Source organism: Toxotes jaculatrix, chromosome 9 (assembly GCF_017976425.1).
Source record: "Toxotes jaculatrix isolate fToxJac2 chromosome 9, fToxJac2.pri, whole genome shotgun sequence".
Taxonomy (NCBI): domain Eukaryota; kingdom Metazoa; phylum Chordata; class Actinopteri; family Toxotidae; genus Toxotes; species Toxotes jaculatrix.
Window position 1 is genome coordinate 18,912,035 of NC_054402.1, and position 20,350 is coordinate 18,932,384.

Here is a 20,350-nt window from a genome sequence, read left to right on the forward strand (position 1 = left end):
ATTCATACAGACACTCTCAGTCTGATACGAGAGCACGGTTTGTAGCAAAGGTTTAAAAGTGTCTCTTCCTCTCTCACATTTTACTGAGACAGTTTTCTTCATAGCTGTTTCTTTTTTTTTTCCCAACTTCTAAGTTCATGTCTACTTTTTTCTTGAACAATGTAACATCTCTCTTTCTACTCGATGTGTGTAGCAGCACAAACACAGGCATACAAACAGGAGCATGTATTCCTATTATGCACGACTGGCCTCACACGCACATTTTCTAACCTAATCATTTGCTAAAAAAAAAGATGATAGAATAACAACATGTAGTGAATTACAATAATAAGCAGAGCAAAGAAAGCACAGAACGTGAAAGCACATTTTTTATCTCACTACATCTTTGTATCACATTGCAGCCATCTACTACTTTTCTGTGTATGCTTAGTTTTATATTCAAAGGAAATTACTTCTCCTATTGCAGACAACGGAATTGATTAACTTTGTTGTGTGATTTCCAACCACATCAGAGAAAAGACTGTTGTCATACAGGAAGCTGATTTTAATTTAGGAAAATGGCATTATAATCTCCTCAAGTCATTTTTCAGCCTTGAACTGAATTCCATGTGATGGATAGCTTGTTAAAGATAAGCAGAAGTTTTCATATTGATTTATGCTCTGCATACTTTCTTCCCTGTGTCACACATGCCTACGCACCACACACACTTAGACAGAAATACACAATCCAGTACACTGCCTCATTTTAATATACGTCTATTACTAAACCAACATCAGGAAAAAAAAATAAAATAATGTGTTGTACCTCAAAGCATATACTGTAATGGGCTTTTCATCATCTTGAGACCCAACAGCTTTTCCCTGGCTAACCAGTCCCTTTGTAAATGTGCATGTATATTGTGGCTGATGCTGGTGAGGAGAGACTTTATCTCACCATATGTATTGCCCTTCAAACCTAGACAGCTTTGTTCAGCCCTGACTGTGCTCCCACGTGAGGAGCTTATCTCGGCTGTACTCTGCTACCCAGTCAGCACGCAGATGAAGCACGCTAACATATAGACAGCTACTCAACAGATTTCCTGGCATGTTCTGGAAAAACACTGCAAACGCCAGGGAAGCTTGTATCTGCTCAGTCATGACTGATATTATCAAACAGTTCAGCCTGTGCTGTAATTGATTTAACGTTGGAGGGATCTCTCTGTTGGCAACACAGATGCCTGCACACTTCCTACAACCCACCTATATCCGCACTCCTGTCCTCCTTCTCTGCCCTCATGTGTAATCAAGAAAAAAAAATGATTGGAGATTATTTTTTTCCAGAGATAAGTTACCTGTCATGCTGCTACACACTCTCAACTGGGAGATTAGTGCAGTATCAGCTTGATTACAGGATTCAGTTAGGTGAAAAACATCCTTAGCTGTTTTATACGTTTGATGTCGTGTCAGCACAGAGGCAGATTTTAGCACACAATTTGCAGTAGGAGCTCATGCTAATTCTGTGTCACACTTTGCCCTGGAACTGTTGTAAACAAATATTTGACTTCTCAAACAACCCCTTCAAAAATATTAATTAACTGTACTCAAGTGAATCACACGTCTCTCACACAAAATACACACACACGTGAGCCATTACTTCACTTGAACTTGAGCTGCATGATTTAAGAGGGGGGCCACTCCACTGATTCTGCCCATCAAGATAAGTTTACTTGTCACAGGGAAAACTATGCAGGCTTTGAAAACAGTTTTATAATGTCTTCTGTGGCTCTGGACTGAGCTCTCCAAAATAACCCAGATGATGTCACCAGTCTTTGGCTTGGAGACTTTAAAAAAAAAAAAAAGCATAAATTTCAAACTGGTGACAGGATACATAAGCATTTACCAGACAGGGAAGGAAGGTTTAAAAATGACAGTTCTGAGTTGGCTCCAGCATTTTTTGCATCGTAAAACATACTAGGGACTAAAAGTTAACTCCGACCTTATGGAACTGCAACGCTTAATCGCTCACCTTTTGATGATAAAGATCAATCATCAATCACAGCTGCTAAAAGCAACATGGCTGCCACATAATATAGAAAGTATGAGCACAGAGAGTAACAACCACCTGCCAATCAGATCTCAGATGAGCTCCCCCAGACTGCTCTCAAACAAGTGAGTTCTTCTCATGGAACAAGATTCTACCTCTGTATTATAATTGAGCAAGTATTCATTCTTTAGGCACATTTTCTTAAAACTTTGTTCTCTGTTCTCTAGATTGATGCCCTAGAAGAGCTATTAAAATACACCGGTGACAGAGAGAATCAAAGACTTAACTGACACCAGCTTGTACTTGTCACTGGAGCAGTTAAAACGTGACCTCCTTCATTCAATTTAAAGCCTGGCTGAGTCTTCATAGTGACACAGCAGTAGAGAAATGGAGGTGATGTGTTTGAGAGGGATGGGGCTTACATCAAGGTGGCTCTACACAGAATAAATCTCTGCCACATCTGCCAGATTTATCCTTCACTGGGCATCACAGCGATGGCAAAAAAAAAAGTGCCCCTCCCTAATCTACCTCTTCTTTATTCTCTGCCAGGCATGACACGCAACAGAGTGAAGACAACCCCTGTGCCCTCACTTATTCATGAAAAATATTTTCAGAACTAAAATGCCCAGTTAAGAATCAAGCACCTCATTTTGCAGACTTTTTCACTGACAGTAATAGGAAGGGAGGAGGTGCGATAGCGCTCAGGTGCCTGCAGAGCCAGAGATCTACGTTAATAATACTTCATTAAGCATCCTAATGGGGTTTACTAGAGAGCTTGGTTAAAAAATGAAAAACAGTCTAGACATGCCTATTTGCTGTGAGACAAATGGGCTTTGACTTCAGGGGTTAGGTTCTGTAAATGTGTGGGCACACAGAACAGAAACAGACACCTTTTGTCTGTCGCTAGAGACAACAGACAGCTCTCTGGGCTTTCTCACTCAGCAACAGCGAAACCTGTGCTATGAATAGAACTTCACAAAATAAAGTTAACTACTTAGTTTGTTTTCCTATACTGTCTGTGAAGATTAGTGACAACAATAGAGAAATGTTTTACTTCAGCTCTTTGGATTTGCTAAATCAAGCATCATGCTCAAATCTTTCATAAGAGCTTATCCGTCTATTATCTAACAGCCACCTTTCCTTAAAGACACACTGCAGATTTTGACAAGGCATTCACATACTTCACAATGAAGGTCAGGGTGTTAGATGGAGAAAATGAGCGTCACCTCTTTTTCTATCTTTATCTCCATCTCAGTCCAATTATGTTATAGAACACTCATAACTCATTTAATTTGCTCAGTGCTCATCAGTAATTATATTCACATTCAAACTAACACGAAAAACATGATACACGTGTTTTCTGCATTTCTGTATCCCCATATCTTTATTTAACTTTTATACGTTCAGGCATATGTTAGTAAATTACAGTGGTGAATCCCCTTCCAAACTTCTCTTACTGGATACACTTTACTATAGTTTAAGAACAACAATTTTTTTTTGAGAAACTCATTCTGACAGAAAAGTGAAAATTACACGAGGCTGCCACCAAACTTTCAAAGAGGGGAGGAACAGAATGAATGACAAAACCTCAAATATTTGCCATAGTTTTTTTTTCTAAGTCTACTCTGGGTGGTCCCTGGTATTCACTGCAATAATGGGAATTCAGATGCTGGAATTCAAACTTTTCTAACCTGCTCTCGCCAAGGCTTTAACACAAACGGCGATATGGAATGATGCTGTATTTCTCTGAGCAGCTAGGCTTTTGTTACATGGATTACTTCATTAATATAAAAATGCAATCCCTTAGACACAGCTGGCACTGTTACAACAACAGTTACCAATAATGAATATTTTATTAAAGCTCTATCAAGCCCATTAGAGGAGGCATGTATTACCATCAATCTGTCTTCCTCATCAGAATGTTCAAATCCTTTTTTTCCTGCCTGTCCACTTGTAAAACAAACACTGTATACAGATAATATGCGTTACCCTTACTGGATATGTTTGACTATGACTATGACTCATGCTGGATTTGATTGAATGCCCTGCATTTAGGAAGGTGAGGCCAGAGATTCTTGATAAAGACTGCCCAGTTGTTTCAAATGGCGGAAAAAAGCAGGTAGTTAAAGCCTGTGCACAGAGCCATATTCATAATGTGGACCGGCACTTTGCATCGCCTAATGTTGTCATTTCACTTCAGATAATTTGTTTACCATTGGACGGATGCTGCATTTCCACACACTCCAACACTATTTTCCCCTCAGTGCTAACTGCCCCCAATTTCATCGCTCTTTGCCAATCAGGCCTGGAAATTACCGTTACGGACACACATCCAGCCCACTTCAGAGAAATAATCAGCATTCTGTCTGTGCGGCATGTGGCCACACAGCACCAAAGCTTAGCCCAGGATCATTATCAAAAACTATTACCCCTCTGTCCTGGCCATTTTATACCAGCAATTTAGAAGCACAGGAGAGCTTCAAAATATGGAGGAGTTGGTAAGTTAACCATATGTGTTGTAGCTTGGTAGCCAATGACCACGCTTTGTTTGCTACTGGTAGTTTTCAGTGGCATGGAAGTGGAAGCACTGGAGAGGGAAAACAGATGTAAGGGGAAGAGGGAGAGAGGTTTATTTTTATCTGCTTCTAATCCACTGGTAGTGCCGCCATAGGTGACAGGTGTTAGACACTTTTGATTAAAGAGTGAACTTAGAAACTAAATCAAGTTATTCTTTAAGATCCTATTGCAATGACCACCAGGACCTAAGTCAAGTGAATAATATCATCCACTCTCCCTGCAAGGGCCCCTGCTGGCCCATTTGTTTAAACCACAAAGAGGAGATGCACCCCACAGGAAATAAAGAAGTACATTTTCTAAGCATGTGATCAGACTTGTTTTTCTATCCTTTCCAAGGCTCTGTAAATTGTAACCTAACATTTGTAAAAGGACTCCAGTGATGCCTTTAATTCTTTTATTTTAATTCTTTATTTTATATCTCTCCCAACTGAAATTTGTCTATTGCAATCCACACCCTCCCCCACCTTTTCACCAGATCTGCTACTCCCGTGATGCGCCAGTCTTGTCCTTAATCAACAGACAGTCATTAGTCACAAGCCCTCAACTCCAGCATGCATTCTTTCGTTCTTGCTGTAGGTCTAATGTCCGTGATTTGTGCACTTTATTTTATCTGCACCACAATCATTAATTTGACACTGTCAGTGAAGTATGCTGCTATGAGACTCCATTTAGGGGATAGAAACTACAAAAGAGTGACTTCAAACTTGCCTGTGGTTACATTATTCTCATCCATGTTTGTGAAAGCTAGTTTCAGATTGGTGATAAATGATGATGAAAAGCACTTAGACAGATTTGAAAAAGGAAGCAAGCCCAGTTTCAGAGGTGTTAAGCAGCATAACTGCAAATGTGTGCCAGAAACTTGGCAGGAAAACAGCAAACTAATTACCAGTCATAACCATTGAAAGTCATGCTTCACACAGCTATATTTTATAATCTAAATTATTCATAATATAAATTCAGAAGTAAGGGGTCACCACACAAGTCACCCAATAATTCTGATTAGCAGTGATTGATTTAGTGCTTGTAAGGGTTTAATAGGGAGATTAGAGGATCATTTTCTGATGTTTGGCACTTTGAACTTTAAAAACCATAACCTGGCATATATCACATGTTGATGTCCACAATAAATTGAGATGGATAGCAAATGGAGCCAGACACACAGATGAACACGGTACTACACAGACTATGTCACAGCACTCTAATCTCAGCACTAAGTCTGAGGGCATACAGGCACTAACTCTGCAGATGAAAGTGGCTGAAAATTAGCAGCTGAGCTCACCTTACTGAAATAAATCTAAAACTCCATGAGAGGTACAGCATGCAGTAACAAAACAAGAATTTCTGCACCTGCAGTAAATGCACAAGAGATGTTATAAGTGCAACATCCTTTTATAAACTCAGGTCATTCTGACAGAAATTGCCTTCAGGGAGTGAAAATTACATGAGGCCGTGAACAAACAGCTACTTTCAGAGAGGGAAGGAAAGGCATGAATGACAAGGCCTCAAATATTTGCCACAGTATGTATTGTAGGTCAGCTCTGGGTGGTCCCTGGTATTCACTGCAATAATGGGTATTCAGATGCTGGAATTCAAACTTTTCTAATCTGCTCTTGCCAAGGTTTTAACACGATATGGAATGATGCTCTATTTCTCAGAGCAGCTAGGCTTTTGTCACATGGACTACTTCATTAATATAAAGGCAAGGCAAGGCATTATATAGCACCATTCTGACTCAAGGCAATTCAAAGTGCTTTACAGAAGCAAATACATTAAAAATAAGACATTACAAAGACATTAAAATTGCATTTAAAAGACAATGAAAACAGAAATAAAAGACAAAAAAACAAAACAAAAAAAAAACCAAACAAAAAAATGCATCTCTCAGATTCAGCTGGTAACGTTACCATTGGTAACGATAGTTACCAGTAATGAATATTTCATGAAGTTCCATCGAGTCCATTAGAGGAGGAATGCATTACTATCAATCTGTCTTCCTCATCAGAGTGTTCAAATCATTTATTCCTGCCTGTCCACTTGTAAAACAAACACTGGATGGAGACTGATAATACACCAAGCCTATCCATGTTGTGATGCCTGCCGTTATGAGTAAAATTTGTCTGTGGGAATGCAAATTCATAAAGCGGAGAAGATAAACATCAGCGCTGCCGGAAGACGTTGTATTTATGCCCTCTCTCACACTGTGCATTAGTGGAGCATGACAGTTGCCAAGGCACAATCAAGACGAATCACCTCTGATGATGACTTCTAAAAATTACAAATGGCATCAGCGGGAAGGCCCTTGCAGGCACTCGCTTTATCATCAGCTACACGGCCAGAAGAAGTGAGATTTCATGGACATCAGAAACTGGAGTATCAGGGGCCACAAACGGTTTATTAAATCTCTCCAGACTGCATCTTTTTCTGGCAATGTGCAGACAGTGGGATCCACAGGTCGTCAAGGCATCATGAGCCATGGAATGGATTTTTACCCTCCTCGAAAATCCGGAGCATAAAACAAACAAATCTGTTTTAACATCTCCTGTAATGGATAAAGGCAGAGAGTGCTTTAATGAAGTATAAAGGTCTTCAAGGTTGTCAGCCTCTGAGCTGTCCAAGTAGTGTGAAATAGAACAATACACACAAAGTAGTCTACTTACTGGACTGTATGTGTGCTTTGTTCTGTAAACACAAGACCTACTCTGACCACTGATTGTAATTACTGTTATAAAGCAACAACTCCTGTGGGCTGGTTTCCAAGGTAACTACAGTTCAAAGAGAACAAGAGTTCAAATATTCTAGTTAGCATAAATGCGACTGAACACCACATAACCCTCCTCCCCTGGCTGGTATTGATTAAAAAAGTGCAGGGAAATGGAGCGACTCACTTTGCAAACCGGACTACTTTTTTAGTGTACACTTTTGCATAATGGAAAGCAGCGACATAAAAGAGATGCAAATGAGTAGAGGGAGATGGAGAAGAGAAGGAGTTTGGGAGTTCAGATGGGGCCTGATTGAATAGGAAGGGTCCCTTCTGTTTCTCTACTCCCATCATTACATCCTTTCTTTGTCACCTTTCACCACTTCATCGCCTCCTGCCTCTTCAGCGCTCTCTGTCGCAGGTGTATTTGTTTGAATGTTTGTTTTCAAAGCCCAGAGCCAGCCTTGCTGTTGTCTCTTTGCTGACACGTGAACACTTGAGTGTTTGCTGAGTGTGTGGATGTCAAAACATCAAGACAAGATGATTTACAAAGGGAATATGTTTGTGCAGGGGAGGGACCTTGAAGGGTGTTCAAAGCGAGCCTACATTGGGATTGATCATGTTCATTAAGGAATGATGAGCATTTGAAACAGACTCAGGTGGCTGATTTGATGGATGCGGTGTAGAGAGGGCCTTAGTCCAATAGGGCATATCATATATTTTGAGGGAGAGTCCCATTTTTCTCTTATGTGACATATCACAGGCACAGAAAGCCACATTAAGCTGCCTTTTGTCCAGCCATAACTCATATTTTGTTGGGCTGACAAGATAAAAGTGTACCTTGACTTTCAAGACTTAGAGCATTTTTTGTCTCTTTGAGTGAGATTAAATCAAGAGATATATCAAAGCCCTTGGACAATAAAGCTAAAAGGGATGTATCTGATTGTTGGGAAGGTTTAGGAAAGGTGTTCAATTCATATAAAGGTTTTAATCAGTCAAAGGAGTTGCTTACAAGTTGTCACGCTTTGAGAATTTATTAAGTTCACTTGGGATAAAAACGATCCAGCAGTGTATGTTTCATTTATTTCAATAATGTCCTATAATTATTCATTGTTAATGAACACCTTTCCTTTTTGTGTGACCCGATTTCAACAAATTCATTCGACCTGGTGAAAATTTAGATTTTGTTGTGATTATTTTTTTTTTTACAGAAATTATTAGAGTAGACACTGACAAAAAAGGTGAACTGTGGAGTAACATGTGCCATAAACAAGCCACACTCTCAAAAATATTTTATCCAAGAAGAGGTTTTCACAGAACAACAGACGGCACTTTGAGTTGTTTACTCTTTTCAGGATCCCGGTGAAATGCAAGTCACGTCTGTCAAGGTTCCTCCTGCAAAACTATGTTGTACATTGTTCACTCCATTCACCATAAGCTGTGGAACACAGGCATAAACATGGTTCTTTATGAAGAAGTATTTGGCCACGTAAGACACTGTGTTAAGAATGTGTCATCACTGGCAGTATGAAATAAGGTACAGTGTAGTGTGTGAGATTTGGGGAGAGACAGCAGGCTGGATAGATAGAGAGGAAGATAGAAGGATGGAAAGATGGGAAGATAGAAAGAAAGATAGCAATATAGCCAGTAATGGAACAAACTGTGTCATATTACTTTTTTTCAAGATAGCAAATTCCTCTCTGAGATGGCTTAATGTAGCAGTTTTGCCATTTCCTGTTGAGTTCAATGGTTAAGAGAAGAAAGAATGGTTGAATGATACAGAAAGTGGGATGGGAGCCTTGCTACTACCATTTCTCAGGGGACACAGCAGTTAATGCTCACATTTCTCCTGTTGAGATGGGTTTGTAATTATACACTTTCAGTGATTAATGGTCTTATAATTATCTGTGATGAAAAATGCCAACATAGACTCGTGTGGCTTCGCTGACAATCAAATTCCATGATAATAATAAAAAAGCACAACAAGGATGAGGAGACAAGTAATGTGTTAGTGATAGCAAGTCACACAGTGCTTACTGGTAACTGAACAGGATGTTTTCACAAACATTGTTTGTAACAATCACCAGGCAGAAATGGAAATGGTCTTCTGGAAAAAGGAATGTGGTCTCATTAAAAGAGATGCTCTCACTGAGCTTTCTCTGACTCATAAAATCTCCATTCGACACCCTCCAGACAGTGGAGACATCCATTTTCCTCTCATCGTCTTCAACTATTTGCGTCCCTTGGAAACAGCCTCATCTCATTCTTCTTCCCTGGCTGCTGTGACATTGAAAGAGACCCCTAATCAAAACATTTGTCTTTCTTTCAGCCAGCGCTCAGACCAGTGAATGAGAGCTGACACCAGAGGGAGATGTATTTGTCCCAATCAGGGCCTCATCTCCGTGTCACCGCTGAGCGAGTGTTTCATCTCGACAGGGCACTGATGAATCCGCCACTTAGCCTTGATTTGGAGGAGCGGCTTACCACAGCCAAAATGCCAGGTTAAATCACAACGTCAGTGGCTCAGCCACGGCCATTACAGGCTACGCAGGCATTCTGCCTTTACCATAAATGCTCATAAATGTTGCAATAATGATCCCTGCCTTGTCTATTGTCAAGTGAGCTGTAATTACAATTTTGTGTTCCACTAGGATTGGAAATTATACTGCTTTTATGACAGTGTATCCCTATTTGTGTGTTTGTGTGAGTGTCACATAAGTGCCAATTATTGTCTTAGGTTGTCTGATCTCTTATTTTATCTTGTAAATGTGGTATTAAAATAGGGTGGATGTGCAGCTCCAGAGTGTCTGCCTTTATCTGCAGAGAGTGAGAGGAGATGGTTGAAGACCATTTATTGGGCAGTGTGTTAAGCCATATTTGTTCTACCACACTTATTCAGGCTCTTAACAAATCTCTTAGGTCAAAGCCCTCTTGCATTTTGTCACGTGCTGTCTAATAAAACAAAACAAAACAAAACAAAACAAAACAAAACAAAACAAAACAAAACAAAACAAAATAAAATAAAATAGAGTGTCACTACATAAGACAGCTTACTGAGATATAGCTCATGTGAAGACTACTGATCTTTTGTGTCATTTTTCAAAAAGAGGTGTTTCAAAGGGACAGCTCAGATGCTGGATCTTAACATCCATATGTTTTCCTTATACTTGCTGTGCTTGCCTTGCTCAAATTCCAAATCTCTATAGACAGTGATGCATCTCAGGTAAAGGGCTGATTTTTTGATAGATCACTGTCACCGCCTCCTACCGATAACAGGACTTTAATAACAGCCTTCGTTGTTCCATTAGAGAGTATTTAACTTAACCCCTGTCTGGTTAGCAAGTTGTTAGGTGTCAGCAGCTCTGCACATAAACACAGGTGATGAGGATGAGTGTAATATGCTTTGGATTTAACCAAATGCATGTCCATCGCTGCAAGCGCTATTTGCTACATTAGTGAAAAAAGCTTTTTGGAAAAGTGGAGACTTGCCGGTATGTGTGTGCGTGTGTGGAGAAAGATGAGAGGAAGGCTCCTGCTAGCTACAGTACCTGTCAGACAGAGTGGAATGTTGTTACAAGACAAGGGAGGAAAGGAGGCTTTATCAAGGTGTGCAGGATACCACTGACATGAGATAAGAGGCCTGAGTCGGAACTACATTATGCCACACCTTCACTAAGAGTACTCTGTCAAGACAGGAGCAAAGAGATCCATTTCAGCGTGGAAGCCACCATAATACTTGACTGCAGAAAGCCATTACCTTTCAAGTATACACTCTACCTTTAAGTGCATATAAGGCAATAAGCAGACACTCTATCCTGTAATTTCATTTGGATTCCCAAAGCTTTTCTTTGAAATCTGCCCTTAAATGGACAAAAAAAAAAAAAAACATTATTTCCAGAGAGCTGTAGGCAATGTCTTTAAAGTGGTGAAAAATTATAAGAGGTGTGGTTTACACCGAGAACACCAGATGAGATGACTGTCTGCAAAGTCTGCTCGTCACGGATGGAAGTGAAGCTTGGGAGCTCAACGTCATGTCCTAGAGTGTCCTCTAAAAGTCTGTGTGGTTCTTCAACAATACATGACCGAGTCCCAAATGAGACCACAAAACATCTCCCCTTGGACTTGTTTTCACACTGCCACCTCGAACACAACACGCTTTTCATGAAAATCTCTCAATCAAAGCTTCATTTGCATTTCAAAGTAGCACTTTACAGCCATGGCAAGGACATAAAATCACATCTGCCTTCAAATAAATAAATGGGAATTCAAAATGGTGTAAAAATGATATAAAAGCAAGAGCTGGCAGAAAACTAAGCTTGTCATATTTTATGTCATTTACAGTACATTAGCAAATGCCATAAAAGTGCACAGCTGTGCGAGATGCAGTAGTCATAGGATTTAGGGGACTTAAGGCAGTAATATAAATGGGAGGGTAATGATAGAAAAAGGTTTGCCAGAAACGGTGTGGGCAAAAAGCCTAAAAACTAATTGAAAATGCTCCTTTTACTTTTAGAATTTTCCCTTTGGAATCACGTCATATTCTAAACAGATCCATATATTTAAGGAGCTATTTATGAAACTACTTTGCTTAAATGGAAATAAATACTCCTTACTCAACAGAAGACTGTTTTTTTTCCCAAGTGGAGAGACCATACACCTTAGTCAGTAAACATATTGTCATGAAACAGTCTGCTATCAACAGATGCTATAAATCTTTGCAAACATTTATAATCCGTAAACCTAAATATAATACATTTCAAAAGGCAGCAAGGACTTTTTTTTTAGTCCAAAGGCACTTCTAATAAAGAAGTTCAACAAAGAAACGCTACTTGTAAACCTAAATTCACTCTGCTTGACTGGTGACTGGCTGGCGAGACTAGCCTGACCAGACTGTAAGGATCGCTCCTGTTAGCCATTGTTGGGGATTCAGTGAACGAATACAGAACGGGTAGTCTTCAGTGGATCACAGGAGTGGTTTGATGCTGAGGCTCAGGTACCTCTCATCTCAGGTTAGTGTCTCTCAGCCCTTCTGGCCTCCCCCGGGGCACTTCGCCACATCCAACCCAGCATCCTGGTTACTAGACTGTGAAGTCTTTTTTTCAAGACTACTCCTCTCCTTTTTTCCACACCTCTTGAACTTTCTTTTGCCGACAGCATTGCCTGGGGCCATAATTCAGCTCCGAATAGTGGAACAGCTTTGAACCCCCACTCTCCTCCCATCTCTACCCCACCCAACAATGTCTCTACCTCTACTTTTTCCCATTTTTTCTAATCTGATATAAGCTTTGCTCTTTTCCTTTTCTGTGTGGGTAAAACACTTCTGAGAAATACAGTTGTACCTTTTGGTTTAAAAAAAGAAACAATCAACAAGGCGCCTGAACAACTTTGCCTCCTCCACACTTTCAACTCAGTGGGGTGTCGATTTGACTAATGACTCTGACAAGATTCTACAACGGGGTGCTCCCAACATGAAGTGTTTACAGAGGAAGCTGAGCTGTTTAAGAGTGGAGGTCAGACATTATTCCAATTTTTTTTTCTTAAAAAAAAACCTGTAGAGTTCACTGACTGACTCCCACTGGCTCAACAAGCTATGATGAAGTGGGTGACCGAATACTTCCCTTCACACTTTGTATCTCATTAACATTAGAGGAAAAAGTCAGGTTACTGCCAGTGCTTCACAATTTAGCTCTTCAAGGAAAAGGCACAGCATATAAAGGAGAGATGACAGAGAGAGAGAAAGAAGACTGAATGACCACTATGGGCTTTAGAGTGAGGGGGGGACATTCTGGACAGGCTTTGCCTTAATGAGAGCTCATTGGGAATATAGACCGTTACAGCCAGAATGCCAAGCATGAAAAGCAGACATAAAAACTGTGCCATCTACTGCAGAGTTCTCTTCAGAGACTAGCTATACCTCATTATATCAAACGATCTTTCCATTTAAACCTGTTCATGATCCAGAGTCGGCCCTCACCACCTCTCCACTTAGTGTGCGTGGCTATTGGGTTGTGGAGGCATATCTTAAACCACTCTAAGTGATGATGACACGGGTTCTAAACCAATTAGAGGCCCTCTCAACAAGAAGCAGTCACGGTCCCATGCAGTTTTTACTGGGCACTTACAGGCTCTTCTGCACTTGCGTTCTGCCTGGTCTCTGAACTGCCTCTGTGACTCCAGCACTCGTGGAGTTACCTTTGGTTATTACCCTTGGCTGCCATTGCCTAGGCTGTCAGAGCTTTTGTCCCACTGCTGGGCAGGATGCCAGTTGCAAGCTGGAAAATTTTGCAAGGCTCTCACACAGAGACACGTAAGCATATGCACACTATCAGGTGTACACACATACACAACATACCCACATATAAATATATGAACCAGCCTGCATACAGAAATGGAGTGCTGCTTTTGTAGACACTAATGGAGATAATGTTGCGCTACTGAAGGTCAGGTCAAGGGAGATTAGAGTGGGTGCCCCGCACTGACAGTCTGACCTTTAGTAAGGTAGTCCTCACAGTGTGACTTCTCTCCTGTTGCCTTGCAGCATCTCTGTGGCAATGCCTTGCAGTGCTTGCACAGCCCAGAGGCTTTTACTCTATGTATGCAATCATTTGAAATGTGACCTAATATCCAATCTCAGAGCTTTAAAAAGTCAGCCACAGTCGCACACATCCACTAGAATCTTCATCCTGACATTTCACGGGCAATCAGAAAGTGCTAGCATGGGGGGGGGGGACTTTTTGGAGGACAGGAATTATAGTCCCTAAATTTTAAACTACACTGATACCTGAAAAGGTACACAAGTACCTTACACGCTGCTCAAAAAGTGCTATAAATGGATGGTGGCATGTGAAGGTGAGGCTACATCTCAGTAAGCGAGTTTGCTGCAATCAGTTGGAGTGAGTTGGACTGGCGATGTGACGTGATGCCCTTTGGGATGATAAACATCAGATTCTGTTATGCTACTGCAGGCAGTGCTTGTCCGTGTGTGTGTGTGTGCGTGTGAGTATGTTTGTTTGTGTCAGTGCTACCCTTCAGATGTGAATGAAGACGAGTGGAGCTATGACTCCCAGGCAGTTTTAGACCCTACAGGATGACAACTCTCTCCTGCACCTGGCTGTAGAAGAGCAATTAACATGTCACAACCTGAACCTTCTGTCCTGACTCTGTCTGACTTCTTGTGTCTCAATTTCTTTCACTCTCCCTTTCTATCCGTAGCCCTACCTTTTCACAGGTTTTTCCCACTGCTGCCATATGCACCCCACAGATGTCTGAACAGCAACAGCTAATTCCGTGCAGGTTGACAGTAGGTGTCATAACTGTTCCCAATTAAACGGAAAGATCCGTGGTCAACCACAGACCGTAAAACCGCATGTACGTGGTGTGATATTCTACATTCAGTATCGTACAGAATACAATACAACATATCCTTAGCTACAGATTAGGGGTTGCGCACATGCATATGATAAAGTTGTCCAAAACCATTTCTGTTACTTCTAAGCACTGGGCAATTTGCTTCTGGATTGCAAATTGCTTCTGCCAATGTCCCGATAAGTAAAATGAGACTTTATAAACTGGAGGCTGAGTGTTTGCCTGATAGGAAAATTCTTGAGTGCTGGATGTAAGTGGGGATTCTGACGGAAATGAACAGCGTGCATTAACACAAATTCCTTGTAGTGACACCATTATCACCACTTTGTTCTTTCATACCCACATTTAACCTTGGCTGAAATAGTGCTGAATGTGAATAATAGGTCGCAGGTCCTAACCTGTGCACGGGTGTTACCCCGTGTTAAAAATACCTTCAAATACATTACTGGGACAGAGGAGTATGCATAATGCCTCTTCATTAATTTGCAGGTGCATATTTTTATGAATAATTATTGCTGGTGTCCCCGCATCTCCGAGGTAATGAAGTCGTCATGCAGAGAACGGGGAAGGAGAGGGATGAGAGGGATGGGATGTGCAAGAATAATAGGGGTTGAGGCCAGTGGAAAACAACTCTGTGGAGATGGTGATAATTTGAGAAAGGACACTTTCTATGATTCTTAAAAATGGCATTATTTATAGAAGCCGACCTCAACAAAGTTCCACTTCAACTGAAAATAACTCTGGGTCTATATAAAACATTTGTGCCCATGAGAATCCATCCTCAGGCACATACTAGTGCAACATAATATAAGCTGCCCAGAAAAATGGAAAATGTCAACTTATTGTATGAAAATGTGTTTCTTTTGGGCCGCCACAGCATGGTTTCTTCTACAGCTGTTGGAATGATGTGCCTAATGATGCACCAAATGTTACCGTGTTTCCAGGACTAAGCCTGTTGCAGATGTAGTCATTGATCAGTATTAATCCTATAAGCTATGTGTTTCATGTGTGCATCCACACATACAAAGACACACACTGAGTATGTATGCATTTGTGTGAGCACAGGTTTTGAGTTTGTTTGGCGTGTACCAGGGCAGACAGAAACAAACCTTGAGAAGTGGAAATAAGTTGAGCGCACATGCAAATCAGATTAGCATGGGGTGTTCAGGGAGCCACAGCACAGACACTGTTGCTGGAAGCCAGTGATTTTGAAAGTAACTCAATCAGTATATGATTCCATCTGCAATTTTAAATAGAGAACAGAGCACGCATATGAACAGGAAAGGCAGATGTGAGGTTTCCAAAAGTTATCCAGCACAGCAAGGAGAGGTTTTGTACTTCTGCTTTGCTAATGGCTGTTTGTATTCATTCTCACAGTTGGCTCTGAGAGATAGAAATGATTTATTTGCATTTTTCATCTATATGGGGCACTATCAAACACTGATGTTGATATCCCTCCAGAAATGTTGATCGAATAGCCTTCTTACCCACAGTATATCTGCCAGCTGCCTCATCTGTGGGCAACATGCATCAAAACTGGGCTTGACATGATGTGACTTTTCATCTGCAGGCTTTGGAGTCACATAGATATATATTATGTCCTCTCCCTCTTTCTCTCTCTTCTTTCTGTCTCTATTTGCCCTCTGTCTCTCTCTTTCTCCAAGCCCAAAGCATATCATTTGTCATCTGGAGAAACTGTTCCCCTCTGTCTTGCCATCATGGTGGAGCATATTTTTGTGATTTCCAGGATCAAGAGGTTTTTAATAAAAAAAAGACTCCATATCATCCTGTGACCCCAGCTTCAAGCTGCAAGGCTCCTAATGAGCCCTCAGCAAAACGGGATGTTTTTTTTTTTCTCATCTGTGCCAATTGAGCTTTGACCTGGCTAAGGCCTTGCATATCAAAGACATCTTGAGTCTACTCATTATTTACTTGTGACAGCTAGCAGAGAAACATGATTAAAGCGAGCCAAATGAAATAGAGGGGAGAAGAGAAGAAACGGTGCTGTTGAGATATGTGAGCTGATTTTATCTTATGTTTGCTTTGCACTTCAACACAGCAGAAGGTCATGGCTGCCAATTACACAGAAAAAAATTCAAACAGAGGCTGTTTATTGCACTATTTTATATTTACTGAAGATCTGCCCAGACAAGAGCAAAACATTCATTAAGGTACTCTTGCTATTAATTGTGCCATCGCGTAGGTGTAGTATGTGAGTGTGGAAGATAGAAAATTATTGTTTTCCTGTATGTCTGTTAGGAAAACATCAATCACTGCTCTACATGTGCGCATGACCAAAACCTTTAATATCTCAAAGAGTCACTTTGTCTGGATGTCACCGCAAAGTGTCACATCGCTAAAGAACATCCAGAAGGTCGGCTCATTCGACACGCTTCTCATATTCATGACGTTGTGTTTGGGAAAGTCATTCCTTTATCAAAAGGTTGAATGCATGAGTCAGGGACAGACACGTTACGAATTATAAACTCACAAACAAGATTGTCAGCCTGCTGTTTTACAAAGGAGTTATTTCTGAGCAAGTGCAGCAAAGACAATTAGAAAATACCAAGCCTAATATTACTCGAATCAATGATATTCTCCATTTAGAACGGTCCCTGATGAGCAAAAAAAAAGAAAAAAAGAAACGAATACTGGTTCAGTGCTCATGTGCTGCCAGAAGAAAAAAGCTCAGAGTAGATTTTGTGCTATCAAAGCTCTGTTGCTCGAGCATATGTTGGCACAGACAATCATACATGCCAGAAACAATTTAGCCATTAGAAGGAAGCTTTTAGATGTCAAGGCAACATGTCCTAGAGGAAGAGACGGAACAGGCCTTTAGGGAACTCGGAGTGAGAGAGAGACTGAATCTAGCTTGTCCCCACCAATGTAGAGAGGGCTTAATTAGAGCCCAAGCATTTCATTAAGACAGCCATTAAAGTCAGCTTCGTTTAGTACAACACTGGCGTGCCACAGTGGGACATTTGAGCCATCACGCACACATACACATCCATTGCAACCGTGGCATCCAGTGGACCTGAACAATATGCAGTGGGGCAAATTCCTTTCACAATAATTAATAGGAACTCACCCATCCCCCACCCCTGCGGGTGGAGAATACATATTGTATCCTCCACCCACTTTCCTTACACTCACAGGGGCTATCCGTCATTTTTCCTTAATGTGTTTAGTTGCAGCACACAAGGACGAGGGATTTTGAATGAAATCATAAAGGACACTTAGATTGCTGTTACATGGAAGAGGGGATCCCATATATCACACCCCAGTGTGTGTTCATATCCAGGAAATGACTTGGGCCTTATGCTGTAATAAATGCTTGATCTCTCCTTCCATCTCTTTGTCTCCACCTCATAACCACATAAAATATAGGAAGATGGTAGCAGGCAGTAGTGTTGTAACTTTATTATGTTACTGATTGGGATGCATTTCATACGGAAAATATTCATTTTGAACTGCTTTGCCTCCCTAATCATAAACAAAACATATTGTGTCCTATTTCAGAAAATTCATAATCCTCACTAAATGCAAGGGGAAAATGGTATACAATGTGATTCTGCTTAGTGTCAGTTTAAGCCGAGCCATTGACTCGCTTTCTGCCAGCCTGCTTTCCATTCTTTCCAGTCAACTGATCTCTAAACCGTTTGTTAGCTTCTGCATGCAGGGACTGCACAAGTCCTCCCATGAAGGGATTGGAAAGATGGGAAGACAGCAAAAAAAAAAGGAGAAAAAAAGTGAGTGAAAGAGAGATAAACTCATCTCTGATCTTAAGTGACAATTTGACTTGGCATTTTGCCAGGAGAACACCATACTGATGAAAGAGTGCATAAATAAAGGATGCAGAGAAGATGTCAGGCAGCCACAGAAGAGTGGAAGAGACAGAGAGGGAGAGAGAGGGGAGGAGAGACAGAGAGGAGGAGTGAACCGTTAGGACACCTCTGGCTAGATTCCCTTGCCCATTACAGAGTCTGGATCTGACTTCACATGCCATTAGAGGAAGTGTAAATCAGCAATTAGGTTCACAAATGAAGAAATGTCAGCTATTACCTGGTGCACAACAGGCCGACAGACCTTGCCACGGAGCATTTCAGCACAGCCAGGATGCCTCGTCTTAGCCAGCCAGCCACCCACACTCGCGCGCACACACACTCACAGCATGTTCAACATGCACACACACACACACACACCCACACGGGTCTCCACTCACAGTTCAATTGAACAGTTCCTGACTGGTTTTGGCAAGAGATGGCACTGAGCTGCATGGCTCAATTAGACATGTTGTTGTAGTTTACAGTAAGTATGACAACTGTTCCCTGTGGAACTGTCACAATCTCTTGTCTCTTCTGAGAGCCCCCAAAAAGCTCAAACAGATGCAATGAAAGAACAAGAAATAAAGGGGGAGCTCAGAAGGATAAAGGAAAACTACACATACCACTAATGTACAGTAAAGGCAGAAAAACAGGATTGAATGGATTTTTTTTTCCCTGTGCCCAGATCCCTGTCTCAGGCAGCTTTAATGAAAGCAAATGATTGACTCAGACACAGATGGGTGAAATGAAAATATTGGGCTACCTGCAGGGTGTACTTTTATTTTTCACTCATTTTTTATTAATTTAATTATTTGTTATTTTCAAAAGTATTCTAAAGAAAAAAGAAAAGTCTCTATCCCCTGGCTTCATTGAAGAAATAGAGGGCCTATTTCTTCTTCAGTCCATCTATAGAGCTAATGCTTTTAACCTCGTGGCTATAAATCCAGGGATCCTTCCACACACCTATTTTCTACCTGCTTATTCCCGCTGAAGGTCACAGAGAGCTAAAGTCCATCCCAGCATGCATTACTGGAGGTGAAAGGCGAGGAAACACTGTGGATAGCGTGTCAGTCTATCAAATGGCTAAAACGTAAACTAACAAATGTGCACTACTATAGACAATTTAAAGTTTCAAGTTGATCTGACCTTGGGAGTCTTGGCTGTGGGGGAACATAGAGTCTGAACTTACTGTAAACCCAAGATACTTCATCCACACAGATTCTGTGCCACCTAACATAACAATAGAGCTCATTAAGTTAATTTGCAAAAGTTCAGCCTTTTTGCCGTACAGAGAACAGACTTTTTTTTTTTTTTACCATGTTCCAGCAGCCACCACCTCCCCAAGTTCATTTACACTAGACAGGTTTTGTTTCAAGGCCGGGCTTAATAATGGGAGACCTATAAAGCAGAGGGATGGAACAGAGAGGGGGAAAAAATTGCTGTGTTGAAAAAGCAGGCCACTTTGCAGCACTGTCAACAGAGTTGTCCTAATTATGCAGCCACCCAAACAGAGGCCTCTCTAATCCGCAGGCACACTGGCCTGTCAGATTTCCTGCGCAGATCAAGAACACACACGCACACACATGCTCCATGCAGCAACTATTTCTGCACACTCACCTCGCGTCCTAAGTCAGCTAAGGCATAACTTTACAGTGTTGAAGGAAATTTACACAAACGTGATAAGATCGAACATGAGCACGGAGTGCCCTAGATTTACTTCATGTCCAAGTGTTAGCTTGCCAGTGTGAAGGATAGGGTGCTGTGACCTAGGGAGATGGAAGCGTTAGACTTCATCTTAGAGCACTACCCTCCAGGGATGTGCTTACTCTAATGCAAGTTATTAAAGCCAACAGCTGCGTTAGC

General features: G+C 41.2%; 1 protein-coding gene across 1 annotated transcript in view; it reads right to left on the reverse strand.

Annotated features, from left to right (window-relative positions):
• The window catches only part of kirrel3b (kirre like nephrin family adhesion molecule 3b), a 152,467-nt gene that overhangs the window by 59,715 nt on the left and 72,402 nt on the right, over positions 1-20,350 (reverse strand). The window lies entirely within an intron of this gene.